The following is a 9,847-nucleotide window of genomic DNA, read 5'->3' on the forward strand; positions in this document are numbered from 1 at the left end:
CCATAATGAACCATCATGAATTCGGCTAAGCACTATCCTTATCCATTTTGTCTTGAACACATTTGGAAAATCTAGGGCTCGTGTCAACCCTTTCCTCTCAATGATTTTGAACTCTTCCTTCAAAACACCATTATCATAGTCTACCATATGCTTCCCTAATCTCCATATCACCAATGCTACCAATCTTACAGTTATAGAATTTTCTTACATCTTGTACCATTATCACATTCGATGGAATCATCGACAATGCACCAGAAGGGTCTTGCTTGTAAGAAATGTCAGGAATAGCTTTAAAAATGGGTTTCTTGACCTTATTACTCACTAAATGAACATTCAAAACTTCCTTCCCCTCTACATTCTTCAAACTTGATGCCATAATGTGAAACTAGGGTTTACAAAATTTAAATTGCATAGCTCGACTCTTGATAAATACCTTATGAAATCTAATGAATTGGTGTAGAATCGCTACTCAAATCTTCTACAACTACTTTGGATGGATTTTTGGATTGCCTTCTACTCTACTCACTCTTTCTTGAATTTGAAGTGATAAAAAATGAGCTAAAGTTGATCAAATACCCTTTGAAAACCTTGCAATAAATGTTGAGTGCTTACATAGCTGTAAGCTCAGCATCAACCAATTTCAGCCTCACTCAGCATCCATTAACATTTCAATCACTCAGCAACCACTACGAGCTTGACATCAACTAGCTAGACTTTTAGCTCGACGTCTTCTAGCATTTCACTTGGCACACATAAGAAATATTTCATGTTTGGCAACAACATGAAAAACTTAAAGATTTATCTTGGATTTCTAATAACATCTTGCATATTTATTCATGCTAATGTAATTTTTTCAATGCTAAGTCATTTTGGAACTAATGTATGATATAACCTTTAAGTATCAGTCCCACATACCTATTGATTGACTAGTTTGATGAGGTGTGATCACCTAACCAATTGGGTTAAGTGATCCCTTCTCCATTTGATGTACTAAAATCATCCTTTCTCTTTCATGTCTTTTTTATTTCATCTCTAATGTGTTCAGCATTCGCCTTGCCTTTATCTTTATCAAATTCACAACTTGGTGCCTTTAACCTAGTTGGACAATACCTACTAATGTGACCAGTCCTCAAATAGTTGAAACATGTGGTTTGGCTCAACCACCTTTGATAGTTACCTTTGAAGTGTGTCCTAATACAAGTCTTAGGAACATGTCCATATTCTTGACAATAATGACAACTATATCTTGTATTATAATCCTAGTTATAAGAGTTGTCATTATTCCTTACCTTTTTTTTCTTATTTGATGACCACATGGGTTTGGATCTACACTCAAAAGCTCTATGTCCATACTTTTGATAGTTGTAGCAATATCCCTCAAATCTTTGAGTATGCATGTCTTGGTTCTACATTCATGTGTCTGATGACCATGCTTGTTGCACTTATGGAAGTGAACCATGTCCTTAGGCTTGAAATTTTAATTTGTAGACTTTCTCCTAAACACATTAGCAGTATGTCCTTTCTTACCACAATTATGACAAGTGCGTTTGGAGTTCTTACCTTTGTTGTTCCTTTCTTTTGCATTTTTGGATGACTATCCTTCTTCAGTGATTGTGTATCCCATACCAGATGTATCATTATTAGATCTAGGGGATCTCAATATTTTCTCAAAGTATTTGATGGCTTCATTTGGTTTGTTGAAACTTTCAGCAAATTCGTTTTCCTTCTTTAGGTCATTCTACAATTTCTCATTCTGTAGTTTCAATGTTGTTATCTCAATGTCCCTAACATTCAATTCATAGTTGGCATTCATCATTTGACTTAGAGTTTTCAATTGCATGTTGGAAATCTTGGTTAGTTCTGATGATTTCTCTTCCATTCCATTGGCCAAAACTCTTTTGTCTTCTTTGATCATAGGTTTTTCATCCATGGCTTTCTTCTTATGTCCAGTCAACTCACATAGCAGTATAGCTTGTGATTCTTGCTCTAACTTGAGATTTTTGATTTCTTCATCTTGGGCTCTATTCTTTTCCATTAGATCTGCAACTGCTACATCAAATTTATTGGAGTCTCCATCTACAAATAACTTAGTAGTGTCTATCTCTCTATATTGTGTGTCATTCTCTGCAATAGTAATTTCCTTCCTTCTCTTCAAAGATTTCTTTAGTTCTTCTCTTACTTCATTTAGTTGATTTAGAATAAGATGTATTTCAATCTCCTAGTTCTCAATAGTCTTTTCCAACTTGTAGACTTCCATTTCAAGATCTTTCCTCAAAGTTGCAAAGCTTCACTTTTAGAGAACAAGGATTTGATATCAATTATTGGAATTACAATAGGAAAGGTCAACTTTTGAGGGTGGGGGGGTGGGTGAATCAGTACTTTAAACTTGGACCCATTAAACTTTCACCACACATCCATCTCATACATTCAATGAGTAAACTAAAATAACATGTAAAACACATACATCTAAATCATGTAAAATGTATAAGCAATCACACACATATGACACCAGATATCTTCACTACTGTAGTAATAGAGTGTATCCAATGAAGGTTACAATGTTTTGATCATGAGACATGACCTACCCTATCCAAGGTCTACCTTGTTAAAGATTTACAAAGATTGTTAGGTCTCACCTTGTTAGAGGATTTCAACACCCTATTAGAAGTGTGCCTTGCTAAAGGAGTTTAACTCATAGCTAAGTAAGTACCCTATTAAAGGATTTCATACAACATGTTAGGACTACTCTATTAAGATATTTTGACTAAAATCACCAATTAGAATGTCTCAGCTTTGATCCTATGGTTAGCACTTGATTGCTTGATAACAGATCACCTCTAAACAATGTCTTCTTGATCCTTCTTGATCAGATATCTCTTTGTTGTATCCTTTTCTCTATCTTTAGTTCTACTCTAACTAATTTTTCAATGTAGTTTCACTTCATAACTTCTAAGCCACCATGAATGCTCTGTTTGCAATGCAAACTATTCTCTTCACTCCTTCTACACCTTACACACTTGCTAAAGAGTTTAGGGTTTGTCATCCTTATGAAGGCTTAAGTGACTTAGGGTTAGGTATGAATCTATGGTTGAGATTCATCCATTTTACCACTTAATCCTTCCCATTTTTTGATTGGCTACATGTAATTGCATAGGGAATCCAACTTGAGATTCATCCTTATCTCCAAAATATCAAAATTCAATATTAAGTCATCTCAAAAATGGTTTACATAGTTGTTTGTGCCTTTACAAACAAATATGTCAAAACCATCTTACTCGACATCTAAAATCTCTGATGATCGACATACACTAATCTTTATACTATGACTCAACACTTGTATTTCTCAAAATCCACTATTCACTTAACTCCTATGTCACTCGACATATACTGTCTACTTGGAACTTGAGTGACTCAACATATGTTACTTTTTCAACATGAACTAAGTAAATAACTTAAGTGTGTTGACACTCAGTTGTCAAAACCAATCTAAGATCAAAAAAACCTCTATCTAGTGATGGTCTCATTGATACCTCCACTTCTTCCAATACTTATGCATATCCTGAAACTTTAAAGATATCCAACATTCTTCCATCAAGCAAAGAGCCTGATGCTTTTCGCACTGACTATGTGCATCCTCAAGGGCTACCTCTTAAAGAAACTCAAACTAACCTTCACTTGGATGCAAATACTTTCAATAATGTTAAACCTAAAGAGCCTAAGCCTTCATATGCTATAATGCCTACTTCATATAGTCCTTCACAATCTCTTCTAAAATATTTCATACAATTCCAACATGCTTCCTTGTCCTTAGAAGTGGCATCATATCAAGAGGACTCCAAAATGATAAGGAAAAGAACATAAAGAAAGATCAAGATCAAGAACCCCTTCATCTCTTTCAAGATGTCACTCTTCCATATCCTATGTCTTATCCACCTCTTGAGTATGATGAAGACACTACTTCCACTATTTCCCTTGAGCTTACTAAAAATTGTGCACAAAGTTTGATGCCTATTCTATCCAAAGAAAATTGTCAAGATCAAAGTATTCCATCTTCTTTTTCTACCACTCTATGTTCACTTCCACTTTCTACTCTTCCTAAGTTTAAAGCTCCAAACAATCCTATCAAAGAAGTTTCCCCTATTCAAGATGTTCATGATTCTATTGAAAATCCAAATTCTCACTCTAAAGATGTTGATGGACTTATTCATTATCCTTTCTCATCTTCCACATCCATCCTTTGACTTCCTCCACCAATAAAAAGGGCTTCATGTCTTCCTTCCATCTTGGGTCTTTATGTCCCTTCATTTTCCCCTCCTAACTCACCTAATTCATCATCCATCTCCTATCTTTCCTCAAGATCAATGTAGATGCATATTCTTGAATCCTTTTCATCCACCCACCCATCTAAACTAGTCGTATCCTCCTTCTTCTTCCACAAGTCCCAAGTCTTTTGGAAGTAACTTGAATGTTCAATACAAGAAAAATAAGAAATACAAGAATTCATCTAAAAAAGAAGATCACAATGTCTCCTATAATAGACATAGGGGCATAAAGTCAAAAGAGATATTTAAGAAGAGAACTACAAAACAAGTATGGTTTCCAAAATCCATCATTAAAGATATTCTCTCTAAATCATCAAAAAGAAATGAAAAGCCTATGACTATATGGATTCCAAAGTCTCTCTTGAAAGAATCTCATGTTGAGCAACAAGTGAAGTTGATATTCAAGCTTCCAAAGACTTCCACTTCATCTTCTTCCAAATGCATTCTTCCATTCCATGCACCTAAACCACAACCTCTTCTATCCATTCACCATATTCCTTCATTTACATTTCCTCCATCCTCTCACCACCCTTCCAGGTGTGTGCTAACATTGATCTTGCCTTCCTTTTCATCTACCCTTTCACAATCCTTCCATTCACTATCTTTCTACCTTTTATTATTTTTCCTCATTTTCCTATTCCTCCTATCTTCCAACCTCACTTGCTTTGCATAAAACCTTATCCTCCACTTTTCTCTTCCATCTTCCTTTCCCTATCAACATCTTTGAGCATATCATTCTGAGTCCTTGGAATATCATGGTTTATCCTTTCAAGGAGAATTATCTAAAAATATTTCCTTCTTCCAAAAAATGCAAAAAAAAAAAAAGAAAAAGAGAAAAAAATCAAAAAAATCAAAAAATTGCCTTGGTGAAAACTTGGTAATAAGGCACCTTGGTAGAAAAGTTAAAGAGAAATAAATTCATCCTACGATGAAAACCACTCCCTTGTGCCACCTAGGATAAGTACCATGATGAAAACCTCACAATCAAGCATCATGCGTAGTTCTTCTACATCTTTCATCCATTATGTCATCTTTCTTTGATCTTGACAATATTGACCTACACACGAACATTTGGCTATCTTGTGAGCTATCTTACAATGATCTTGCTTTCATTCCTTTCATGTTTAGCCTTCATATCTATTTCCTCCATTCATTCTAGTCTTTTTCTATCCTTTTCCCATTTGGTCTTTGATCTAATAAAAAAAGACAGTAAAACATGATTCTATGAAGTCTCTTGACATTTCTACTCCTTTGGACTACATCCTTTCCTACTTTCGCATTACGCTTTTATGAGTTATCCTATACTAGTCTTTCATTGCTTGTCAAAATGTGCTTTACATGACAATTTTTCCATAGCTTGGGTACTCTTGAGGAGTTTTCCCTTGAGGATTGCTTCTCTTCATTCTCCTTCATTCTCTTGTATTCCATCTCTTCTACTGGCTTGCGAATCCCGCTTGTCCTCCACCTTGCTAGATATTGGGACTGCATGATGTGATCTTGCATGGGAGATTGATGCCCATTCTATCTAGAGGCATCCTTTGTATACATTTATTGATCCTAAAAAAATCCAAAAAAAAAATGATATATTTCAAAAATCCAAAAAAAAGATATATCGTCAATAATTCTAAAAATCAGAAAATGTTCTAAAAAAATGATAATCTTAGTGAATACCTAGCAATATGCACTTTGATGTATCTTCAAAAAAATTATATATCCCAAAAATATAAAAAAATTAAAAAATCAAAAAATTGTAATAAGATCCAAGTGGTGAAAACTTGGAAATATGTGCTCCTTGAGGCCTTTGCACCCCTATTTCTTAGTCTTCGACACTTAGCCTTCCTCTATCATGCCTTGTCCTTATTGCCTTGGTTTGAAATTGGTCTTTCTCTTTGTCTAGGGGGCATAACTATGTTAGCTTTGGTATCTTGGATGTATTAGTCTTTAGGACACCTTGCAAATAGTGTTTTTCAACACTGATGGGTGTGCAAACTGTTCTTGTTTTTATATATTCTTTATAACTTTTTCCTTGTCTTAAGCTTGTCTAAACCCCTATTATGACATTAATTATTGAGAAATATAATGCATTTAATAAAGTCTTAAGGTTTGAAATATTTCTTGAAAAGAGTGGATGTTTAATATATACATATTGATATATTGTGATCTATTCTGCTACAGGAACTAAAGATGCCAGAATATGGAGTCGGCCATTCAGCTAGAAGAATATTTTTTGAAGTTCTCATTTTGTTACATTAAGTAAATAGTTTCGAATGGCTCTATTTTGGCCATATTTTATTTTAGCCAGACAGTTTTATAAATTGTTATGTATGGCCAGCGGCCAAAACAAACTATTATCCATGTTTAGGAAACAGGCCAATAGCCATTCTAGGTACTTTTTAATATAGTTAAAGATTTTAGGCTATATAAGTGAATGTAAATTAAAAGACATATCATTGATAATCTATAAAAATACTCTGTTCTAGATTACCTCTGAATTTTTAAAGCACGGTTTTCAAGTAGCAGTTGGTGTTTTATCTCTCACCTCGTGAACTAGAGGAGGGCCCCCTCTCGAGAAACTTGGTGAGATTCTAGTAGATTACTTTGTAAGTATTTCAATATTATTGATTGCATGTGTTTCTCTTAGTTTTGATTGCATGCATTTATAATAAGGTTGCCATATATGTTTGCTAATCAAATTCACATAGAGCTTGTTGATTAATCATGAATTCAATTGTTTGATGGAATTATTGATTGTGACAGTCTTATAAAGGAATTGTTTGATGTTAATACATAAATCTGTTATATAATACTATTCATTCTGTTCTTCCTACCACCCCCATTCAGCCTTGGTACTCATAATATCATCTTCTATATTCCCTTTATTGTATCCTTTCAGTCGTTAAACCATAATATTTATCATACTCACAACTTTTTGTCGCCATTCACAATATCCCCCGTCGCCCTTTATCAACTTCCTACTGCATCTTGTATTTTGAACCAGCCTGTTGGAAACAACTTCCTATCACAGTCTAAGAAAATTACACATTCATTTAGATTAATTGTTTAAAAGATTGTAATTGATTGTTAATAGTATTTGGGATTAATCAATTAAAGGAGTGTTAAAAGTATTTGTGATTAATTGTTTAAAGTGTGTTGATAATATTCATAGCATTCATAAAGACATTGTGTTTTGTTTCTAGGTGTGAACTTTAGATTAGAATTCATTTGCAAAAGCATTCTTATATGTGTGGTAATTTAGACAGTTCAATTTATCGACAAGTAATAATTGCATTCATAAACCTCTTGATTTATTATCTTCACCCCTTGAGCAAATAGCCGTGATATCTCTCGCAAGTCCACGATTCCAAAATTGACATTTTAGGGGTAATTTTGATTCAACTATATCCATATAAATGCCATCCAATTGAACCTCAGTTTTACCCAAAAAACACCACCCCAACTGTATCTTTCAATACCTCCCCTGACATTGAATGTTTTTCAACACTTATTAGTTTGGTCTTAACCAATTTTGTCATGTGATCTTACCTACTTGCAAGAATTTGATCCTTAACCTCAGAACTCAGTATTAGTTAACACACTTAGATTTTCAAACACAAACACTTAATGCTTGAGCTATGTCATGATCTTTTCTTTGTGTGCTAACTATTATTAATTTTTGTTGAGTGTTCTTGTCTACTAAGTCTCTCTAGTATGCATAGCTATAGGACTTGGGGCATGGGGCATATTTTTCATTTATTTCTACTTGTGGGTGTGGTCTTGAAACTCTAAAGTGTCTCTTGTTGTCTCTTTGAAACACTTAGAAGAATTGAGGCATCATCCCTGACTGTTTTTGCACAACTTTTCTTATGGTCATCCCAACATTTATGCCTTGATGTGAGCATGGTTTTTCTACATTAAATTGGGTAAGCTAACATCAGATTCATCTTGACCTTTATGTCTTTGATGCTTATGTTAGAATCTTTCCACATTCTAATCCAATATAAATCACATTCATATCTGCATAGTTGTGCTTGTGACTAATGATGATTGTGTAATTTTCCAATGTCTGTTAATAATGACCCAATGATGAAAATAAGTTCCTTAACATTCTCTAATGAATGATGAACACAAAATCCTATCTTACAATTTCTCTATTTTAAGTACACCTTTGCATTTTCATGTAGCTCGCATTGATAGACTTCATGTTAATTTGCATTTTTAGGTTGGATTATGAGTTTGAGAGGGTTTTCCTTTAGCTTTCTTGTGGACTTTTACTCAAATATGGTCATGTATTGATCTTCATTTCCTTATCTTCTATCGTAATCTCAATCAAAATTTTCTATCTTAAATAGTTGATTGGTTTTGAGGTGTTCTCTTTATTCATTCAATTTCTTTCCACCTCTTCCAAACTTCTATCTTCCATTCTCTTTCACCCCACTTCTCTTCTTCTAATTCAAATTTGGGGCATTATCTTTCATGCTTGATGATCTACCTTGGTTCCGTGATCCTTATATTTTTCATTTTACATCAAGAACCTTATCTTTAGTTCAATTTGATCAAATTTATCAATTTTTTGTTTCTCCTCTATTTCATTTTGATTTTGATCACAAGGGGGAAGTACCTATTAAACTTCAATCCTTTATTTAGCTTTATCAATCTTTGTTCCTCTTGGGACAACCTTGTCTTTCTCAAGATAAAATTGTATTCTTTGTCTTGATGTGTTCCTAAGTTGACTGCACATCTGTGTTGTTTTGTGATCCCAAATTGACCTCACACTTCAATTGCATTCTTTGACTACATGTGTTCCCAAAATTATCACACATTAGTCAAAGAGGGGCAAATGTATGCATCCTAAAATGGTCACCTAGACTATGGGGCCCAATTCTTCAATTTATCAATTTCCTAAATCAATGCATTACAATATTTTATTGAATCAATTCAAATCATTTTCCTTGATCAAATTGCAATTAATTTAATTATTTCAATATTTCCTAAGGTTTGATCATTTCATCAATAATCTTATTTAATTAAAAGAAAATCTCTCTTTTAATTAAATAGTTTTATCTTATTTAATTAAAATCTCTCTTTTAATTAAATAATCTTATCTTATTTAATTAAAATCTCTCTTTTAATTAAATAAATGAATCCCCACTTAAAGCTCTCTTTTTGATGAAAAAAGGAAATAAATCAAATAAAGATTCTTCTTTTTTGGCACATATCTCTAAGTGGTGAGTTTTTCCCTCTTACTTGTCTTTTTAGGTATTTATCACACATTGGTTTTGTGAGAAGCCTCCCACCTCCACAATTTCCTTTATAAGGAGCCCTCTCCTTCTCATTTAGATAGATGTTAGTTGCTAAAGTATTGTTATGATGTAGGTTTGCAGAGAAATTTTGGAGGAGTTTGAGCTTTAGGGATTGGACATTGGAGCTTCATTGCAACTTCTCTCTTCTTGTCTTCTTCTCTCATGCATCCATGGCTTTCATCCTCATGCTTCATCCTTTCATTTTCATATTAGCATAGAGTCATA

The sequence above is a fragment of the Cupressus sempervirens genome, chromosome 3 (genome assembly GCF_028749045.1).
Source record: "Cupressus sempervirens isolate cs-2001-9-10 chromosome 3, ASM2874904v1, whole genome shotgun sequence".
NCBI classification, from domain to species: Eukaryota; Viridiplantae; Streptophyta; class Pinopsida; order Cupressales; family Cupressaceae; genus Cupressus; species Cupressus sempervirens.